Source organism: Salmo salar, chromosome ssa11 (assembly GCF_905237065.1).
Source record: "Salmo salar chromosome ssa11, Ssal_v3.1, whole genome shotgun sequence".
NCBI lineage: Eukaryota > Metazoa > Chordata > Actinopteri > Salmoniformes > Salmonidae > Salmo > Salmo salar.
This window is the reverse complement of record NC_059452.1, coordinates 35351405-35357215: the sequence shown is the minus strand read 5'-3', so window position 1 is coordinate 35357215 and position 5811 is coordinate 35351405.

The window sequence follows — 5811 nt, the reverse complement described above, 5'->3', positions numbered from 1 at the left end:
GAACATTATTGTAATGGCGGAGGGATAACGGAAATAAGTAAAGCATCAGATTTTCATCACAACATTTTTGTTCTCCAAACAAGGTGGTTGACACTATAGAATAGATGCTAAATATTAAGTGTTTAATAGTAATTGACGTTTCTGTTACAATTACATTGTTGACAGTAATCAATAGTATTATTTATCTTTAGAGAGTTTTAATGGGCTGCATTTAGTCTAAAATATTGAAATAAGTATCAGATCTATCAGAATGTTCTTCCCTTTCACTGAAGCAACTCACGTAGTTGATATATTTCTCTAGTTGAATGTTAAAACAGGTGCTCTAAACCTACATTTGAAGTGCACTTAGAGACCATCCATGCTTTTACTCTCACTGCTTTAGATTAAACTGGTCTTCATTAAACCACCATGAACAAACACACACACACACACACACACACACACACACACACACACACACACACACAAGCACACTTTAAAACCGTCCACACACACCTACACCAGTGTGTTGTGCTCTTTTGCATACATGGAGTGATTGTTAACGACTAAACCCATCTTATCACTCACCGAACATTCAACAAACTAAGCTGTATTGGACACGCTCATACACATGCCCTGTTTCCCCACTAAATATCTTCCAGCCCAACCACTGACACGTCTGTTTAAAGCCTAATTTGAAGTGAACTCAGGCTCTCTTAGGTTGCGGCCCAAATGGCACCCTATTCCCTATATAGTGCACTACTTTCGACCAGGGCCCATAGGAATAGGGTGCCATTTGGGAGACACCCAGGCTCTCTTAGCCTCTCTCTGTCCTCTGTAATGTGATTTTAAAGTGACCGTGGATGCGAGAGTGTTTATTGAGTAATGACCGGGCATGACAGGTAAACGCCTGCCATTTGGGGAGGTGACGGTCGGGGCCTGGTACCACAGAGGCTGCTGGATGTAGCCAGAGGCCAGTCCGGCTGAGTGGCTGTGGGTAATGGCTTCTCCTCTACCCTTTTTACTGTCAGCTAAAGTAAAGGCAGATACACACACACACAGGATAGATACACATGGTAGATTACGTTAACTGCAGACACACAAGGACACTGTCACGGCTGTCGTAGAAGAGAGAGGACCAAGGCGCAGCGGGTTGCGTGCTCATCATTATAATTTATTAAATAAATGTGAACACAGAAAACAAAGAACAACAAACCAACAGTTTTACAGGATGAATACTAGCAGTGCAAAATCAACTACCCACAAACAAACAGGTGAACACAAGCTCTTAAATATGGCTCTCAATCAGGAACAACGATGAACAGCTGTTCCTGATCGAGAGCCACACGGACCAACAAATAAATACACACACTAGAAAAACCTAGAATACAAAAACCAGAACATACACCAAAACCCCAGAATACATAAATAAAACACCCCTCTACAATACACATAACCCCCGAACCACATAAAACAAATACCCTCTGCCACGTCCTGACCAACCTACAAATACAAATAACCCCTATACTGGTCAGGACGTGACAGACACACACACAACCCACACACACAGCTCTTCAGAACAAGCCACTCCAGTTCGTTCCACCTGGCTGTGTCTGGACAGGTCCAGCCTGGTTCAGGAGGACTCGGTCGTCACTACCTGGTCATTACAGAGAGAAGGGAAGTACTTTGGCACTTTATAAGCACAAATATGAAAGAACCCTTCCTCTAGTATTTACCTTCATCCTACTAATAATCAGAAGTCTAACCCTAGTTTAGGTATAAGTAGCTCATGTATTGCCACTTTTGTCTTTTATAGAACGACTACTGACGTTTTAGTTCCTTCAGACATAGTCATCTAGTGACTACCTGGAGGACACGACCTGCCTTTTATAACATACAGAGCCTTAATCAGACAGGAAACAAATTCTATACACAGCTCCCATAATCAGTCAGGAAACACATTCTATACACAGCTCCCATAATCAGTCAGGAAACACATTCTATACACAGCTCCCATAATCAGACAGGAAACACATTCTATACACAGCTCCCATAATCAGACAGGAAACACATTCTATACACAGCTCCCATAATCAGACAGGAAACACATTCTATACACAGCTCCCATAATCAGACAGGAAACACATTCTATACACAGCTCCCATAATCAGACAGGAAACACATTCTATACACAGCTCCCATAATCAGACAGGAAACACATTCTATACACAGCTCCCATAATCAGACAGGAAACACATTCTATACACAGCTCCCATAATCAGACAGGAAACACATTCTATACACAGCTCCCATAATCAGTCAGGAAACACATTCTATACACAGCTCCCATAATCAGACAGGAAACACATTCTATACACAGCTCCCATAATCAGACAGGAAACACATTCTATACACAGCTCCCATAATCAGACAGGAAACACATTCTATACACAGCTCCCATAATCAGTCAGGAAACACATTCTATACACAGCTCCCATAATCAGACAGGAAACACATTCTATACACAGCTCCCATAATCAGACAGGAAACACATTCTATACACAGCTCCCATAATCAGACAGGAAACATATTCTATACACAGCTCCCATAATCAGACAGGAAACACATTCTATACACAGCTCCCATAATCAGACAGGAAACACATTCTATACACAGCTCCCATAATCAGACAGGAAACACATTCTATACACAGCTCCCATAATCAGACAGGAAACACATTCTATACACAGCTCCCATAATCAGACAGGAAACACATTCTATACACAGCTCCCATAATCAGTCAGGAAACAAATTCTATACACAGCTCCCATAATCAGACAGGAAACACATTCTATACACAGCTCCCATAATCAGACAGGAAACACATTCTATACACAGCTCCCATAATCAGACAGGAAACACATTCTATACACAGCTCCCATAATCAGACAGGAAACACATTCTATACACAGCTCCCATAATCAGACAGGAAACACATTCTATACACAGCTCCCATAATCAGTCAGGAAACACATTCTATACACAGCTCCCATAATCAGTCAGGAAACACATTCTATACACAGCTCCCACAAGCTGATGTTGTATTGACGCCCCATAAGCAGGCGCTTCACAGAGAGAAAGAGAGAGATTTTCAACATCTGAGACAGACAACGTAGACTTTCTATAGCACAGCTGACCAAAACCTGAGACAGAAGTCTTCTGATAGGCACTTCCTTTCTGTTTTGGTTCATTATGATACAGCAGAGAGAATAATCAGTAATCATTGTTTCATTGAATAATACACGTGGATTATTTCACCTCACATTTCATGTCGAATTAGTTCTATTTTTGCCATGTAAAAAAATTACGTTTTGTTAGCTTTTCACAGTAAGATGCCACTTAGGTAATCCACTTCAATGTTTCACTATGAGGAGAAACAAAATAAATATTGTTTAGAAAACCAGCGCTGAAAAAATGTACAAAGATTCTGTCACCTTAACAAACTAAATCTAATACTGATTTAAATGTTTATGGGTTTATTTTATTTTATTTGTACAAAAACAAGGCTATGGTCAAGTTGTCTCAAATAAACCATTGATATTTTCAAGTCCAAGCCAAACATTCATACCAACACAACTCATCCTCAAGCATTATTATGATTCTTTTCGGAAACCAAAACGCCAACATATAAATAACAGCGTGACCTCTTTCTCTGCACATGGTGTTTATTTACTGTGGTTTTAGCGGGAGCCTCCTCCGTTCCGCCGCCCTTGGGGTGTGCATACGGCAACAGCGGTTCTAGCCTACCGTAGAACAGCAATCTAACCAACCAGCAGGACCTCATAATCCAACCCAGGTCTCTGTGTCCATCCGTCCGTCTGTCTGTCTGTTTGGTATGCATCCCCTAGGTAAGGAATAAATGAAGAGTTCCAGGCATATGTATCTCCCTGATGGGGAAGAAGGACTGAAGCGCCTCCACCCCGCGTTGCATGCCTGATTGACTATCTCTCCTGATCCATGTGTAATAACCTCATAACATTTGGGCTTATTCACAAATCAGAAAAGCTTTGATGTCATGTGTGAAAGTAATGGAGGGTTAATATCCAACTTCAAGGGTTATTAGATAGGTTTAATCAGTTACCGTCCCAGACGCTCTCTGCAAATTCTGTAAATACTTAGATTTATACTTAATGCTTGTATTAAAAAAAATGCGGCCTGAGATGTTTAGCATTTGAGTGATTTATTTTCCTGGTAGAAACTCTCTCCTCTCCTCCGCTGGTAGCTAACAAAGCACAGGTAGGACAGACAGACAGACAGACAGACAGACAGACAGACAGACAGACAGACAGACAGACAGACAGACAGACAGACAGACAGACAGACAGACAGACAGACAGACAGACAGACAGACAGACAGACAGACAGACAGACAGACAGACAGACAGACAGACAGACAGACAGACAGACAGACAGACAGACAGACAGACAGACAGACAGACAGACAGACAGACAGACAGACAGACAGACAGACAGAGGCAGCAACAGCATACCTGTTTAAACTTGCTGTGTAATTTGTGGATTAGCAGACGCCCCTAATGGCTAAGATCTGCAGCAGGAGAGAGCTTTCTCTGAGAGAGGGAGAGACAGAGAGAGAGAGAGACACAGACAGAGAGACAAAGTAAAATAAAATACATTGACAAAGGAGAACAAAGAGATGAAAGGAGATAGACAGAAAGGAGAGAGAGAACATTTGAAACGATGAAGGAGTTAATGAGGAAGAGCGAATTAGAGACGTGTAAAAACAGGAGAGAGCGATAGAGAGAGAGTTTTAGGCTACTCTGCTTATAGTAGACTTTGCAGGGTGCTCTGACCTCTAACCCCTGTGAGTGGCTCATAATTGAAGCAACAAAAAAAGAAACAGTCAGACGCTTCATTAGCATTTTTCTCTGACATGGTTTAAGTGTGTCACCATGAGACAATAGCCCTTAACACTGATGTGAAACAGTCACTGTGGGCCATTTCTGAATGAGTGAACACACATTTTGTCCCTGTTTTTATCATGATAATTGGAAAAAGAAAGGCAATTGATTATTCACACAAAGATAAATGTACTCCTGCACATTTATTTGGATGATCATGTTCTTGAATAAGGTGGACTTAAGGTCCAATACACTGTCAAAACAAAGGTGTGTGCGTGTGTGTGTGTGTGTGCGTGTGCGCGCGAGTCAATTGTATCATTGATAACTGACTAAGACTTGATAACAATACTTGGAGTTATTCTACCTTGTGTTCTGTCAGAAAGGTGTGTGAAGAAATGTGTCAGTGAGTAGGGACAATAATGTTTCAGAAGTATTATGAATGCGCTTTGTCCTAAAGAAATACTTAACACAGAGACTGACACATTCCAGACGGCACAAGGCACAACTTGTTATGGAGGCTGTTCACAGAGCTCCATTAAGGTGAACACACACAACCATGCTGGACTGAGCTCTCTGCTCTGAGAGGGGCAGCATTGATTTAAAGCATTACTCAGGCTGAGAGAGAGAGAGAGGGAGAGGAAAGGAAAGAGAGAGGGAGAGGTAGAGTCTCTCCTGACTGCATTAGGAGTGCCTCCAGCCTTTGTGATTCCTTTTGATCAAATCTCTGTGAAAGATGAGTGTCATGCCCTCTTCTAGCCAGCTGTGAGGGGGGCTGCCCTGTGACTATGGGGGTGTGTGTGTGGGTGCGCGTGTGTTTGTGCGATTGCTCTGCTGGCTGGGGAGGGAGCAGGCAGCTGAGGTGAGAATGCCGAGTGGGAGAGTGGGAGGATCTCATTCCAATCCCCTGTGCCCG